At 40.5% G+C, this 17,479-nt stretch overlaps 2 long non-coding RNA genes across 2 annotated transcripts in view; both read right to left on the bottom strand.

Moving 5' to 3' along the window:
* Positions 1-13,226, bottom strand: part of LOC142380883 (uncharacterized) — a 34,235-nt gene extending 21,009 nt beyond the window's left edge. The window contains exons 1-2 of the long non-coding RNA XR_012769882.1: positions 13,187-13,226; positions 12,488-12,538 (exon numbers count right to left, since the gene is read on the bottom strand). This is a non-coding gene — a long non-coding RNA (uncharacterized LOC142380883). The remainder of the gene's footprint in view (positions 1-12,487; positions 12,539-13,186) is intronic.
* LOC142380882 (uncharacterized) lies at positions 7,877-8,296 on the bottom strand. The gene is made up of 3 exons (XR_012769881.1): positions 8,245-8,296; positions 8,072-8,160; positions 7,877-7,993 (listed from the first exon to the last, which is right to left on the bottom strand). It is a non-coding gene; the product is annotated as an uncharacterized LOC142380882 (long non-coding RNA).
* Positions 13,227-17,479: the final 4,253 nt, after the last annotated feature.

The raw sequence follows: 17,479 nt of genomic DNA, 5'->3' as shown, positions 1-17,479 counted from the left end.
CAACTTCCTTTCCCGCCCCATCAAAACACATGAGAACTCGTGCACGTCTACGTGCACGCCAGATGCGCGTACACGACTCCTCATTCATCAACTCACCTGTCATTTGCGATCATGGAAGACACAGTAAGTAGACTAGCCCGTAATGAAGTTCAAGATCCTACCTTGCATCGCGCATGCACAATTGGTGATTGACAGGCAGCAGAGCCCAGCTCGTAAACCTGATTGGTTACCTTTTACCGGTCCGGTCTGCAATTTTGTAAACAAACCTGCTGGCTTTGGAGGGACCTAGCGGGACATATAGGGTACCTAGAGAACTCTTTTTTTTTTTTTGTATTGGGGTATTTAATGTACTACTTTCAGAATCCCCGGACAGTTCCAGGCATTATGCTTGAAAAAGAGTTGCAGACTGCAGCTTTAACATTCTGTAGCTTGTTGGTCAAAGTAAGAGATAAACGGGGACGGTAGATGTTGCGGATGGATTACTTACAACAATTTTAAAAAATGAATCGAGGACCAGGAGGAGGTATTAAACGACAGAAGGGGAGAGCGGAGAAAAAGAGGGACAAATTGAACAGATTTGTCTCTGCAATCGCCAAGAAATATGTTCACAATGGGATAGCAACTACACAAATATGGATATTAACAAGATGTGTTGCACAGACGCTACGAACAAGACAAGGTAGGGGCCGAAGGATTTCCACTAATCATTGTGTCCGCCGTGGCACTATTTTTTTTAATATTTCATCTCATCTCCTTCACGTAGGGTCTGTCTTTTCTAAATCAGTGTGTAGCCTACTGTCATAAGCTAGTCTGTGGCTAGTCTGGCTAACCTAAAGAGTAATACAAGGCACGCTTTTCACGATGTGTAAACCTGTTTAGCTTGTGGTAACCAGGGGCGTCTGTAGCTTGAGCAAACATTCGGGGCTGTAGCCTAGACATGAAAATAATTTTTAACGGGGGTCAGGGGGTTTTTCCCCCGGGATTTTTTTAAAAAAAAGGGGGTGTTAAAATGAAAATTTAACACAGTTCATGACCAGCTGCTTAACATGTTGAATGCCGAGCTGTGAATGTTGGCATTCATGTTTTGATAAAATGCCGAGATCCATATATCCAAATGCTGACATTGTGTCTTTGTTAGCCTAATGCACAAGAGAGAGAGAGCGAGCGATTCTGTTGTCAAGAACCTGGGAGCTAATGTGCGCTGTTAGCACTTAAGCACTTCGTGGATACTACTGAAACGTGAAGATTGTGACGACGTGACAAATTTGTTTTGTTTAGATCAACCACTCTCAGAGATCACATGAAACACCGATGGCGGTGTCTTAGCTCTGTGTTTTGGTAACCCAGCTTGACCGTCGGAGCCCAGTCCACCTACAGTAGCTAACAACGCGCTGGGGCAGCCTTCAAAACAAAGCCCAAACGTAGCCCGTATTACATTACTGTTGATTGGCATTTAGCAACATAATACTTTACTGCACTACTACAAAACTGTTAGATTTCCCACATACCTTTGAAAAGTGGTCACCGCAGACATGAGCATTTGCAAATTCAGCTCCTCCAGTCTGTAAACGTAGGTTAACTATCCACTTTTTGCGGCGTTGTTCTGTGAGTTTTTTTTCCATTTCCCACCTCTATGGGCGATTACCTTCGGTACCCGATAGTAACCCTTTCCCTTCTCTCGGTTAGACCGATTGCTACATCCAAAAACGGCACAAAACTGAGGTATTTTGGGCAAAAAGTGGCAGACAAAACACAGTGTTTTCAATGGGCTCCAGCTCAGGTTGCCCACCACCTGGGTAGAAAAATACGGAAGTGACGTCAAGTGAAACCCTCCTATTAAAGGCACAATGTGCGATTTTTATGTCATTTTGAAGTGTATTGCATACAAAAAAGACCTATACATACCATAAGAGTGTGCAGAAATAATCCTACTGGCATGTCCTAACCAAAGTTTATACGCAGCATAGCTGAGTTTTACTGCAGAATTAGCAGGCTAACTGATAGCGCCGGACCGGCAGTTTTTCTGGCCAGGAGGTGGCGATATAGAGTAAAATCAACCTCCGTTCAACCCCAGGCAGGAGAAGAAATCGCTGGTCTGGCGCTGGCGCTGGCGCTGCCCCCGCCCCCGCCGCCCCCACCCCACTCACTCCTCCTCAGAGCAGGTAACGCTCTCAGCCTCCACTTGTCTCTCTGCCCCCTTTCCCCTGAAAAAATTCCTGATGTCCATCTTAGGCTATTACTTTCAATGTCACCCTCAGACAAAATGGCAAACCAATGTAGAATAAACCCCTTCTGCATGATGGGAAACCTTTATTTGTTATTTTCGCGACAAAATGAATCAACACATGTCCATATTTGGGCATGTCAGAATCCTGCGGTCTGAGCTGGTTACAAAGTTGCATGATGACAGCAGCGCCGCGGTAGTCTATCACCGCTCAAAGTGTGGTCCCGTGACGGAGCTCTCCTTCTTTTTCTTCTTCTTCGTTCTTCTTCTTATTATTATTATACATATTTTTCTTTATGTCAGTCCAGAGAGATTCGGGGCTGAAGCCCGGAGATTCGGGGCTGAAGCCCCGAATGACCAGGTCTCTCGACGCGCATGGTGGTAACTGCCTGGTAATCTATGGCAGGGCTGTTGTAGTTGTTATTATTCCTATCTTCATGACTTGGTAATGGGTTCTCGATTTAACGGCTTGTCTAGCTGACAATTTTACAGTATCTCCATGTTGCTTTGTATTTAGATCTGGGCTGGTTAGCATAGAAGTTGGACTACCATAACTGTCTTGTCATGAAGTATTAGCTGGGTCTCTCTCGAGTGGACAGCGATCTAAAGAAGGGACTTTTGGATATAAACACAGGGTACAGGAGCGAAGTGGACATAAAAAACAAGTGGACGAGTGTGTGTGTGTGTCTGTCTGTCTGTCTGTGCGTGCGTGCAGGCAAGTTTGATGCCCGGTGCCTGTTTTTTCTAGTTTGAAGCTTAATTTCGGTTTCTGAAACTTGAGTTTAGATGTGGATGTGGTGCGCTGTCACCAATGTTTCTATTGAAGGTGCGCGTCACCATTTTTCTATATGTCTGTGTGTTGCAAGTAATTACTACTGCGAATCGCCGCATCATTCCATCTTCTTTGCCTATTTATGTAGTATGACATTGCGCGTCAATAAATGCTTACAGTATGCGTCATGTGGTGAAGTGTGTGTGTGTGTGTGTGGTGGGGGGGGGGGGCGGCTTTTGGCAAATGCTGGTCTACGGGGCCGCTTGTGGTTGCAAAATGCCAGGGCCGTTTTTTTTACCCCAGTCCGTCACTGGCTCCCACACACTGTGCTTGCGGTCTGCAGTCTGTTACAGTGGAACGAGCGATGAAAGACGTCGCTGGTGTTGCAGGTGAAGATTCGTCAGTGTTTATGATGCATATCAGGCGAGATAGACAATGAATGAAAACTTATTTCACAAAGGGGTTGCTGCTCGTTCACTCTTGCCCGTCGTTTCATAGCCTGGCAATGTTTGAAAACTTTGTCAGGGCAAGGGCTGTTTGTAGCCAGGCTACGTCTCCTGATGCGCTCTTGCTTGGTAGAGGTTTGTCTGAGATTTGTTGGTGTGTCAAGGGCTGTGTAATAACCGAACAGGATGTTTCCGACGGCCTAAACAAGACCGCGCAGATGGCTTTTAACTTTTAATATGGGGACAATATCGCGTCAATACGCATCATCTAATGCAATGCCTATTATTTATCATGAAACCTCAATTCGGAAGTAATGGGCCTAGCTTGTAATTGTCCCCAGCACTTTTCAAACCTTATTCAGGTTTCTAGTAATTGTCCCCAGCACTTCTGAAATCAAACTGACGCCCATGATGGCAGCCCCATGAACGCTATGGTAAAAAGTTGTGAAATTTGGCACACGTAATTAGCCAAGTGCCAATCACAAAGTCAAGAATTTTCAAGCCCAAAGAGCTTACTCTCTAGCGCCACCAACACGTCAAAGTTCAAAGTGCATTCAGCCTAACAACTTATGACTACTTGGTCTAAATTTCACAAATGAGACATCATTGGAATCCTTGGATCATGACGAGTCCAACGCACACTATGACGTCCAATTTGAGTATGCCTAGATTTTCCGCCATTTTGAATTTTATCAAAAAACTTAAAAAAGCATTTCAGGTCACACAGATTGTCCAATCGTCACGAAACTTGGCACATAGAATCTTCAGACCAAGCCGCACAAAAGTTATAGAGTGTAATTTTTAATTAGGCTTCTGATTTTCCATAAAAGCCAATCAAACTCGAGGTTGACGCCGCCAAACCGGAAGTGAGGCCATATCTTGGCAACCATTTGATGTTTTGACGTCAAACTTATAACACAGACTCAAGACTATGACGGTAAGAGGCCCAAGAAGTTTGGTGACGTTCGGCCTATAGGTGGCGCTATATGTAGCAAAAATGCATTTTTGCTCATCAAACGGGACATTTGGCCGTATCTCTGCGATGCATTGATGTATCAATGCCAAACTTGGTGCATGGACTCATGACCCCTTCCTGAGCAGCCCAAGCCTTGCTTATTGTGCCATTCTGCTAGGCCCCCATATCGCTGCTTGCAGCTATATTTTTAAGAAAACTTTCTTAGCCATCATTGATAAACACGCCCCTTTTAGAAGATATAGAGTGAGGGACAGGGACAATCCCTGGTTTAATGATTGTATTGCGACTGCCATTAGAGAACGTAATGAGGCATGGGTAAAAGCAAAAAAAAATAATAGTGATGCATGCTGGTTGAACTACAGGGTATTAAGAAATAAATGTACAAGATTAATAAAAAGTACAAAAAATGAGCATTACCTTAATCTAATAAAAGAAAATCTCAATGACCCTAAGAAATTCTGGAAAGCAATTAAATCACCATCAGGTGATGTGCCACCTCCCACTATCCCTGAATATATTGTAACTAGCCAGGGAGAAATTAGGGATAAACAAAATATGGTAGATACTTTTAACATGCACTTTATTAGTGCTGGAATTGTCAACTCTCCCAACCAATTTTACTAAAAGTATAACGACTGTTCCAGATCCAAATAATAGTCTAAATAGTTTTAATTTCCGTTCTGTTTCTGCCTATGAAGTTCAGAGGGCTTTGCGAGGACTAGACTGTAAAAAGTCTGCTGGCCCTGACCAGATCGAGCCTTACTTCCTTAAGACTGCTGCGAACTCGATTGCTGACCCTATTGCCTCCATTTTCAATGTTAGTTTATACAGTGGTTCTATTCCTAAATCTTGGAAGTCTGCTTTTGTCCTCCCACTTTTGAAAAATGGAGACCCTTATATTTTGGACAACTATCGCCCAATCTCTAAATTATCAGTGCTGGCCAAACTCTTTGAATCTCTTATAAATGAGCAACTTAAACAATTTCTAACCGAGAACTCCATTTTAAACCCAATGCAGTCTGGCTTCCGACAAGGCCATAGCACAGTCACAGCTGTAACTGTAGTCACAAATTATATTTTAAATGCCTTGGATAATAAGAAGTCCTGTGCTGCAATATTCATTGATCTTTCTATAGCGTTTGATACGGTGGACCATGATCTTCTTTGAAGCGATTACAAAGTATAGGTTTTAGTGGTACTGTATTAAGGTGGTTTTCAAGCTACCTCAGTGGTAGAACACAGTGTACTGTTATTGATAACTGTACCTCAACATCATTAGAAGTTAGAAAGGGGGTCCCACAAGGGTCGGTTTTGGGCCCAATTTTATTTTCTATTTATATAAATGACTTGGGTAGGGACCTGAAGGAAGCAAAAGTGCATCTTTATGCAGGCAACACTATTTTGTACACCACAGCTTCATCAGTGAATGCTGCATTTACACAATTGCAGTCTGCTTTTAATCATGTACAAACATTTCTTATTGACTTAAAGTTGGTACTGAATGCTAAAAAAACAAAAATTATGTCTTTTACACAATCACACTCTTCACCTAACATTGGTGTGTCAACACTAGATGGCACTGAAATAGAAAGAGTATCGTCTTACAAGTATTTAGGGATCTGGTTGGATGATAAGATGTCTCTCGGTGTCCATAAAGAGAGCCTCTGGAAGAAACTTGGAACAAAGTTGGGGTTTTTCTTTAGAATGAGGAAGTGCTTTCCTTATGCTGCAAGGAAAAGGTTAGTTCAGAGCACATTCCTGTCAGTGCTTGATTATGGGGATATACTGTATATGCACTCCAGGTTATTCTTTCTTAAAAAACTGGATGTGTTGTACCACTCAGCCTTACGTTTCATCACAGGTGCTACAGCCAGGTGTCATCACTGCACTCTTTATAAAACTGTACAATGGTCTTCTCTCTCCATTCGAAGAAAAACCCTCGGCTGACTTTTGTTCCTAAAGCCCTAATGGGTAAACTACCTTTGTACATTTTTAATTTGTTTTCTTTTCAAAATAGTGTTTACAGGACGAGGTCATCAGAAAAAATACTTTTACATATTCCACTTACAAGAACTGAACTTGGGAAAACAGCCTTTTCATCATATGCACCAAAAGCTTGGAATGAACTTCAAGCTACTCTAAATCTTGAAGTTTTTCCATCCATAAATTCTTTTAAAGACCTTTTAAAATTATCATTAACTGACCACTGCAATTGTTTTTAATTTCATACCTTGTTCGCTGTCTGTTTTTTAGTGTCAGTGTATACTCAGTTTTTAATATGTTTACTTCTGTTTAGATGTGATGTAGTAGTGGTTTTGTCTAGTCTCTTGTGTTTTATTGTAATTTAACTTTTTTAAGCCGCCTTCTTGGCCAGGACTCCCTGGAAGAAGAGTTATTGTAACTCAATGGGACCATTTCCTGGTTAAAGAAAGGTTAAATAAAAATTAGATAAATAAATAAAATAAAATTAAGGCCACCGCCCTCCCCCCGAGCAATCAGAAGCAGGCAGTGAGGACCCCAAGACCCAGGCCACCAGCAGCTCCCACGGAGCACAGAACCCGGGAAGCCCACCCCAGGGACAACCATGCATCCAGCCAAAAGACTGCTGAGGATGCCCCAGGACAGAACCTCCATGACCACAAGAGGCCTCCCAGGAATCAGGGGCGACAGCCCACCGGCCCTGCCAAGTCCCTGCCAACCAGACACAGGTCGAGTGCCGTACCCGGGCCCCACGAGTCCGAGAAACACCAAACCCCCATCAGAGGTCCCTCCCAATACCAGGGAAATCTATTTTTTTCTATCTTTTTTTCTATTTCAGAAAACAAGCTCATAATTATTCAGATTATCTTTATTCATCTTAAAACATGTTCCAGGTTATCTTATCTGCTGATGACAGTAAAAAAAAACTCAAATCACTCAGTAAATAAAAACACATCAAAGTTGAACAGTGTTTAAAAATATGAATTGAACTTAAGTAATTATTAAAAAGAATAAAACAACTAACAAGCACAGAAATCATGGCCCGTATTTTACGAAGCTCTGTTGAAAATGCATATCATATGATTAGTTGTTGGTAAAAGTGCCACTTTGGTTCAATCTGTCACTTATATTCGTGCAAAAGAAAGAAAAAGAAACTTCTGATCTGCATACGTTTCTAAATTCCTTCTTATGTTTAATTGGACTGACCTAATAATTGAATAAGATGCTTAATAAAACTTGCTGCTGCCAAGGTAACCATGGCTTTTACCACATCACCCGGGACTAAAATCTAATGGCATTCAGTTTTAAGTTGTACCAGTGAAAATCCCTATCCGAACAAATATATATGCGTATGTGATTTGGTTATAAATCAAATACCACTCAAGTCAAACTACATAAAAGCTTAAGTACAGTTCACCACAGTGAAGAGAGACAATCAAAACGGCATTAAGAACAGTTGAGTGCATGATTGTTCCCTGATTTAAATCACTGAGTTTTGTGAATTCCTCTCAGTCTTTTTTTTCAGTTTTTTTGGGTGGACTCTTCCATCGCAGTTTGAAGTCAGTCAATCCCTGACGTGTCAGCAAGTCGTTCATCTGAGGAGGAATTAAATAAGCAGTCACCGACATAACCATAATTTACACTGAAATAAAAACGGGGACAGAAAGTTTTACCTGCTGGAGGACCTGGCTGTAAATAGCTGGATCAGTCAGGTCAGCATCAGTCTCAGTCGTTATCTTGAAAGTGGAGGTCATCCTTGAAACTGAACATAAACACTGAGTCAGAAATAATGGGACACATTTTAACTGAAAAAAATTAATATCTTTATAACGTAATGAATAAGCACCTTGATGGCAGATGAATGGATACTTGGAACTACAGAACTCATCATGCCACTGATGCGAATTATGTTCTAACACACAGTGTTGATTACCACCATAGTTCCTGTAGTCATTAGGGTCCCAGTTGGTGAAGGAGCTTTTGCTCTTGTCGGACCAAGTCCATGGAACTCTGTACAGACCGATCCAAGTTGTAGTTCCAGATGGTTTTGTCCTGAAAGCCTCAGCGTTTTCTTCCTCATTTTCAATCATTGCTAAGTCCGTGTAGTGTTTCCTGCAGTACTCTTGAGCAGACTTCCATGTTTTCCAATGTAAGATGTACACATAGTTTTTCTTGTTTTGCTTTGTAACTGCAACAGAAAATAAACCAGTGGAAGTTCAATTATTCCTCTTGTGCTGCATTTCAGTTTGTTTTTGCACAATGATGATGATATTGATAACAACTGCTCAGCTGTTCCCAAGTGCTTAGATAGAAGCCAACAAGAACTATTTACTGGAAACCTGCTAGCTTGTGGTTCTCCTAAGGGTAGCTTGTTGAGCCTTGAATTATAATTTAGAGGACGTTTACACAAGGTCATGAATTAGCAGCTCCCTCTACATTTAGATAACTAAAGACTCCAACGTTCTCTCAGTGGTGCATTGCATTCTTCACTTAAAGGGCCTCATGCAACAACCGTTCATACGAACAGATTTGTTCTCAAGATGTGCGTATGAGTGATTTTAAAGAATTTGCGCATTCACCAATTTTTTCACATTTTACGTTTTCTTTCAGGTACGAACGGAATTTACGAGTGATCCAGACCTGTCGTAGGAGTTTCGTAAAATAGTCCGCTGTTATTCCAATCAAGTTTGCTTGACTAAAGGTCAAAAGATTGTATATTTAAAGGGACATTATGTAGTTTCTTCCCCCATCTAGTGGTGCAATTTTATTTTGCAAAGTCAAATGAATTTGCTCTCTAGCGCCTCACGTTTTCAAATGTGCGCTGCAACTTCTTGAACTACGGCAAGCGGAATGTGTCAAGATTCAAGAAGCTATAGCTTCAGACTCAAGGTCCATACAAACGAAAAGAAATCAAGACACACAGTACAAAGGATTACATAACACACATACAACAACACTATGAATACAGATGACAGATAACATGACAGAAAACATGTCAGATAACATAACATCTCCTTTGGTGTGCAAGCAATGCAATTAGTCATATTCCGGGAGTTACCGGAAGTGACGTCGACGCAGCGTTAGCATTAGCAGCGTTAGCAATAGGAGCATTAGCAGCGGTAAATAAACTCCCGCTAAACTTACAAACTTTCTAATGCCTCGTTTTGTGAGTTAAGAGCCTATGTATACTACGGCAGAAGTTTGGTAACAATCAATGCATTATTAGTGGGATCATTTACGAGATAAAATCTATTTAGCATTTTTTTTTTTTAAACTTTATTAGTAAATCAACAAAATAACAGTTTACAAATGTGAGCATAACGCCAAAAAGAAGATAGCCAGGGGGAGCATAGGAATAATAATAAAAAGAAGAAGATGATGCACTTACAAAAAGAAAGCTAATGAACACAAAGACATATGTGCCAAGGAATAAAATCTATTTAGCATTAGCGGCTGTAACAAGCCATTTGGCGGAAATGACGTCACAATGACGTCATTTCCGCTTGTAGGCCTGGTGGGGAAATCGCGATTCGAAGTGCTTTATGTCCCTCTCGGCCCTTCGTCGTTTTTCATAGACCGGAAGGACATGGCAGCCTCCATAGAGCTTACCTGCTCTATGTAGATACAGACTAGTTATTCTTCACTCAGGAGGATAAATGAGATTTTTGACAGAGATCATTTTACACCAATGAGGACTAACTTATAAATGAATATGTTGATTTGAGCTAATAAATGACTTAATTTATTACATAGTGTCCCTTTAATTACTTTGAAGCAAACATAAATAAATACATTATACCCCATAATCATGCTGACATTATTCTGTTTGACTTAAATTATAAACTAATGATGTTAATTTGACTCTGTATATAACAAGGTCAATGGGAAGTGTAACCAGCGGCTGACTTGATGCTTTTGGATGAGACTCAGGCTCTTGAAGAGACCGTGTCGATGTCCTTGCAGAGACAGACAAATGGCTGATATCGCGATTAAGACTGCCAAGGACTGTGCTGCTGCAAATATGCAGCTTGCTAGAGCCACAACTCCAGAGAGAAACACGCCCATCAAACCCAATTCCACCACACGTCCAGGTCCTCACCACCTTTGGATTTTTGGCCACAGGAACCTTTCAGAGGCAGATTGGAGTCGTGCGCTCCCCTTGGTCATCAAAACTATCATCAGTTTATAACCCATGGTACATCCAATTCCCATACACTGCTGTCCAACAAGTACAAATTAAGAGGGACTTTCATGCCATGACCGGACTTCCAAACATAATCGGAGTAAAAGACTGCACACATATACACATAAAAGCACCCATAAGCTGCATTTTGCACAATATTGCCATGAACGAGGGTCTCCCACTACCTGAACTAGCCCAGGCAGACCAGAAGGTGTGGTGCCAGAAGACCCCCCTCATGGACCGTCCCATCAAAGAGCCATCATGATGAGGCAACAACTGATTGCACGGCTTTAGTTGCAGTCATCGAGCGGTCATGGCGAGACGTTTTTTTTAAGCCAATTTCATATCAAACCATTTCTTCTTTATTTTGGTGACATTACGATCTACAGGTGACACGGAATTAACAGCACTCGTAACTACTTCCCATTTCTCCGCTTTAACAGGTTCCGTAATTCCACTGCTGACACCGCTAAAAATGACAGATTTTCCATTTTTGATCTCTGAAAGCAGAACTTCAGTCTCAGAGCCCCTAAAGTTGTTCTTTTCGCACCTTGATGCCATTCTCATGACTCAACACTCAACACTTCCTAGCACAGGAGAGAGGAAGCACAGCCTTATATGGTATTATGATGGGCGTGGAGTATGCAAATTTACTATCCTCATCCACGTGCACTTAAATACGCACGGGTGGAATTCATCGTTTACGCAGGTCGTTTACACACTTTTTCCCAAGTTAAGAGCGTTTGTTGAGTCTGACATGGAGTGTTCGTATGAAAAAAATAAGAGAAATTTAGAATAAAAATTCAAAAATGTTCTTGCATGAGGCCCATTGTTCTCCAGTTGGCTGAATTTTGGTATTTTTGAACTCAACAATAAGAATGTTCCAAGATTATTTTGCAGAGATTGACAAGTTTAAGTTTTGTATCAGTTTAACTGTATTTCAGACTGTTTAATTATTCAGGACTGAAGACAGGTTTTTCTTAAAATCTCCTGAAAATTGAACGTGCATCATATGAATGTATATGTTTTCTCATTTAAATAGAATCTATTATAGTTATAGTTAGTAAGACGTGCGTAAAGTTTTATATACTTGGCACTCAGGGTCTTCCATAGTAAGAGGCATAAAGAGAAGCATTGCTCCACCGGAGGAGACACCTTTTATTACTATTTATTAAAAAATCTTTTAAAAATCATTTGATTAAATCTATAAAACATGACTTACCATTGTAGCAAATAAAGTCTCTGGTCTGGGAACAATCCGTATCAAACCATAGTCCTGCGGTGTTCATCACTCCACACGTTTCCACTCTCAAATAGTAATCTGGTTGACCAGAATCCCACATCTGGAAACCGGTTTTGTTGGTTTCCCCGGTGGTTGACCATCTCCAAGAGTTGGTGTCATTGCCCATGGAAGTTTTCCAGGACTTGGGGTCATCCCAGAGTCCGATCCACGCAAAGGAATAAGAGAAATCAGCTTTCAGCCTGCTTATATCATCCATGCTTTCGAAGGTGGCCAAGTCGGTGTATTTGTCTCTGCAGTACTGTTGAGCGTCGGCCCAATTCATTTGTAAGTTAACATAGTGGTAATGACGCGCGGGGTAATGTGAGCAGCAGCTGAGGTCAAGTCCTACAGATAGATGGAGGATGTAGTTAGTGTTTATTGAATCATTTAAACAAATTAAACTAAATTTGTACTACAGGGCAGAAAATGTTGGTATAAACAGTGTTTTGTTTAATTAACAAAGTCAGTTACTGTTTACTGGTAAACTACTGTTAGATTTTATCCCCTTTTTCTGTTTCAATAGAAGAAAACTGTCTTCTGTCATCACCTGTCAATATGGTATGATTAAAAAAAGAGAAACACTCATTTATTTCCTCGATAATGCTGAAACATTAATGCTCTTACCAAAGAACAGAGCAGTCATCATCATCATGAACCCATCCATTTTGATGTTTACTGCAAACAAGAAGATAATGTGACACAAAACCAGCTGTAAAGCTTCTGCATGACTATTTATTTGCAAATATTAACAAATAAATACTTGTTGACTCTTGGTTTGTTCTGCCTGAGTGAGATCTCTACTGGTGTAAAACTGGAATAATCCAAAATGATGTACGCTCAAATTTATCCAGCTTACAATCATTAAAACAAACAAAATAATCAAGAAAAAACAGATTGCAACGAAAGAAAGTTTGTGGTTCTTTACGACGATGAGCCCAAAAGATATTAATGATTGTTTGTGTATTGCCTGATTAGTTTCCTGTTGACTGATGGTCAAATTTATATGTAAACTCAGTAACTAACTTAGTCTGTACTTGTTCACAGCTATAAACCATCAAAGGTTTTGATTTTTTCATCGAGAAAAAAGATTTTTACCAAATGAAACTTAACTAAAAGTTGACTGTATGATTTAAAAATTAGCTCGATGTGAAGCTGTCAGCCTCTCCCAGCTCACTTTCATTTGATATTATTCATAAATTTCACACATCAGAGTTTACATTTAAGATTTATCCTGTCATTATTTACTTACTCTTTTGGTCACATTGTAAAGGTTTGATACTCTATTCATCTGACAAGTACATTGGAAATATTAAAGTTACTTACAAGTCTGAGTTCAACGGCCGGAGGTTCTGAAGTCCGGTATGAATTGAACTGGTATATATGTGAAGTTAGACGTGTTACTGTATAAACAGTTCTTGGTGTAATTTTCATATGCAAAGTTTTCCTTCAAGTCAAGTCTTTTTTGTGGGCTGTCCTTCCACTGCTTAGAGAGCAATACAGTCTCTGTCAAACTGACTACAGTGAGGAAAAAAGTCATTTCAGGACCAAGAGAAGAATTTTTAATTTCGATTCACCATTTTAGGTATTAAAAAAATCCCTTACCTTTCATTTCAAACCTCTGACCATATGCCTTTATATATATGTATCGATCCACACATATAGATCGATAGATTGATTTGTTCATGTATAACTGGGTTGAGGTCAGGACTGCAGGAAGGCCATTCCATCCTCTGGCCATCAATCAGTTCTTTTCTTCAGCAGCTACAGATCTGTGATTAACCCTTAAAGTTCTGATTGGAGCATCCTTAAAACTTTTATTAATCTTTTGAACATTGCATCTGTGCATTAAATGTACAAGTTTGAATTACTTTTTGAATTTGTACTTGGCTTAATTAAAGGGGAATTCCTGTATTTTCAACATTAAGCCTCTTTTCTGAGTCGTCTGCAATGTTTTAGAACCCCCCTCACCGCTTTTTTGATGTTTACTGCTGTCTCTGGTATTTGCCTAATTTTGATTCTTCTCAACCTGCTTCAGAACGGCTAGTCATGTGCATGTCTTAAAAGGTCCGTAAAAGCACAATAAACGTCCGTTTTCAATATCATCAACTCACCGGAGTGGTTACTGGTGTGCACTGGTAATCCATATCAAATTTCGTAGCGAAAAGTTGCTTCTGTCGTGTTTTATTTGACATATTGTAAATCCCATTGAGTTGTATTGAAGACTGGATGTTCGTCGATAGCGGACATGTTTGTAGTTCTCTCGCACCAGAAATGCTGCTAGGTGTATTGCATTATTTATTGTGCTTTTACGGACCTTTTAAGACATGCACATGACTAGCCGTTCTGAAGCAGGTTGAAAAGAATCAAAATTAGGCAAATACCAGAGATAGCAGTAAACATCAAAAAAGCGGTGAGGGGGGTTCTAAAACATTGCAGACGACTCAGAAAAGAGGCTTAATGTTGAAAATACAGGAATTCCCCTTTAAGTTTGCCTGCATTTTAAGATGTGGTTTGACACATTACCACCTACATGGTTATGATTTAGATATTATCAACAACATGACTAAGGTTTGCATTAAAACAGACACTGTAATAACGTATCGCATCAAATATAATTCTCCTGGATTATAACTGCTGAGTCACACCACAATGGCAAAATAAACTAAATGTGTTGGACACATAAACCACTCATCCTACTGAAATAGATCACTGGGGTGGCATGAAAAAAAATTATTTGTGAAGATAAGGCTTCACAGAGACAAAACTCTGAGGGCATTCATGTATGTTGGTATCAAAGAAATAGATTTAAAAAACTTTAGTTTAAATCTCTGCTTCATTCTTCCTTTGCTCCGACAAAACCACAATTTCAATATGAAAAACATATGAAAATAGACGCACAGTAGGAGCTTACTCCTCCTACCACTATTTTCATATGCAAAGATTGACGTCAAAAGCTCTCTTTCTCTTTAAGGGTAGTTTGAGCAGTAATAGCCTTCATTCAACAGTAGGTACAAACATATATTTAACAATATATGTTAAATATATACATATATTCATATTGTACATTTACATATACAATCTAATGTTTTATTAGATTGTTAAATATATGTACATAAAAAAAAAGCAGAGGGAGCAGGACTCGTCAGGCAGAAATCAAAGAAAAGGATATTTTGATGAAGTACAATTATTATATTATATGTAACCATGTATTTCTAATGGAGAAGGTTAACCAAGTAGTTTGAAATGTGTAAAACAACAAAATAGGACGGTAATTGAACATGGCTCTCCTGCTGGACAGTGTGTCGGTAGCTCCGGTAGTTCAGTCTGTCCGACCTCCAAATGTGGACCTTGTTGCCTGTTAAATGTAACGCATCAGTGGTTTCGTGACTATTATACAAAATGATATGACACTGCATTCCTCTATCAAGTTATTGTGTCCCGTAGAAGATAAAAACATTGAAAATTGTGTCTGAACACAAACCAATAGCTTTGAGACTGGGTTGAACACACAGCACAGAGTAAAATGTCTTGTGGTATAATTATCATTGCAAATTAGGTGGTTCATGTCACAAGAAACCAAACAGAAGAAATCCTGTGGCCTCCGTAGGGAATCCAGGCGGGCAACCACCATGAGCACCTGTCAGCAGACAAACAGAGTAAAAAAACAAAACAACAACAACAAAGAAAAAAGAAAGCACAAACAGCAACAACAGCAGCAGCAAGCACACACAACACAACCGTGGATGCAGATGGCCCGAAACCAAGGTCACGTTTACAGGGCTCTCAAGTTTTCAAGTTTGCTTGGAGTGAGATTCGGGCGGGGCAGGGGACGGGCCGTGTGCGCAGGGGGGTTTCTGCTATATTTTAAAATAAATTGTTTTAGGTATGCAAAGTCTTAACAAACAAAAAAAATTTATGAGGGTTGTTGTAAGTGTTTAATTTTGATGCTTGATGACTGATATTGGGGGTTCCCATTTAAAGCACTGTGGCTCAATGTCAGCCATTTTCACAGTCATGATGGATGACAGAGTTCCATTCAGAGCCAACGTGTTCCTGGTCTTGGTTTTATTGAGCCCCACCATGGAAAAAACCCTCTCTGCATCAGCATTTCAGTGTGGCAGAACTAATACCAGTTGTAATACTACAATTGTAATACTGGCAATTGTAGAAAGCCTTGGGAATCTGCTCATACCAGTCACCTTGGAAAAAAATGAACCACGGAAGCCTAATTACACTCCTACATATTTTTCATTTTTCATTAAGTTGCTCATGTCAAAGGGTGTGTGCTGAATATTTAGGTCTACTACTCCAACGAACACTTTAATCGGCAGGTATTGGTCTTTTACAAAGAGTAGGAAAACTATAGTAACTAATAAAAGATTCAAATAAATGAAGATATGACCTGCTGATGATCCTGACGGTTCTCTTCCACTTCCAGCTCGTCTACAACTTCTGCACACGTGCTTGCAGCTGAAAGCTATTTCAGACCTCGCCCGGCAACAAGAAATTCTGTTTTCTGATTGGCTGAGAAATTCTATTTTGTGATTTGCCGATGGGTTGCTAAATCAAGACTGTACCAGAGCTATAGTTCTGCTGTACGAGCGCACAGTAACCTACCATTGACTCGTTTATAGTATAGGCCATTAGAATTTCTGTGCGACGAATTTGATCATTTCTCAGCGTGAGAAATGGCATGTGTGGCGTGTGAGCGTGTGAACTTGTTGAAATGCGTGTGTCTCACGCTCATTGCGTGAGACTTTAGAGCCCTGCATTTATTTATAGAGCACCTTATAACAACCTGGGTTGACCAAAGTGCTTTACATAAATAAATAGTGTGGAGGGGGCGTGGTGCATCAGCTGCAGGAGAGAGGTGTGGAGAGAGCTCAGGGGAGCAGCACCAGGTGAGTGATTAGTACACCAGCATCCACTTGTCTAATCACTCTCCTTTATAAACACAGTAGCGTGCTGGAACCAGGGAAGAGGAGGAGAACAAGCCGGCAGACAGCGCAGGAAGCGCAGGAGGGAAGCCGAGCTGAAAGGATCACTGAAAGAGTGAATAAAAATAAAGTATTACAACTTAACCAACGATCTCAGTCGTACTTTCCCAGCTGGAGGAACCCGCAGTGGCTGTGACTACGCTACAAATAGCAATAAAATCCAACAGATAAATTTAACAAACAATTTCAGCAAAAGATAAAAACAATTGACACACAAAGACAACATTTGTTGCTCTGATTGGTCTTTGAACATGTATGAGTTCAGATAAAAAAAAACTGAGGGGCCAAACCGTTCAAAATTTTAAAAACAAACATCAGGCTCTTAAAATCAATTCTGAAGCGGACAGTGCAGAGTGGCCAGAACTGGGGTTATATGTTCCCGTCTCTTTGTACCCGTTAAAAGCCGAGCAGCAGCATTTTGCACAAGCTGTAGGCGTCACAGAGACTGGCAGTGACAGGGTTCCAGGCCCCTTCCACCGTAAAACATGTTTGATAGTTCCTCGGACTGACTGGATACTACTGGCGGTTTGTCCCAAACTACGCTTGCCATGCAGAGCCCCTCCATGCACTCACAAGGAAAGATGCTGTCTTCCGATGGGATGACAAATGTCGGGAATCC

This window comes from Odontesthes bonariensis, chromosome 5 (assembly GCF_027942865.1).
Source record: "Odontesthes bonariensis isolate fOdoBon6 chromosome 5, fOdoBon6.hap1, whole genome shotgun sequence".
NCBI lineage: Eukaryota > Metazoa > Chordata > Actinopteri > Atheriniformes > Atherinopsidae > Odontesthes > Odontesthes bonariensis.
This window is presented reverse-complemented; position numbering and strand designations above follow the sequence as displayed.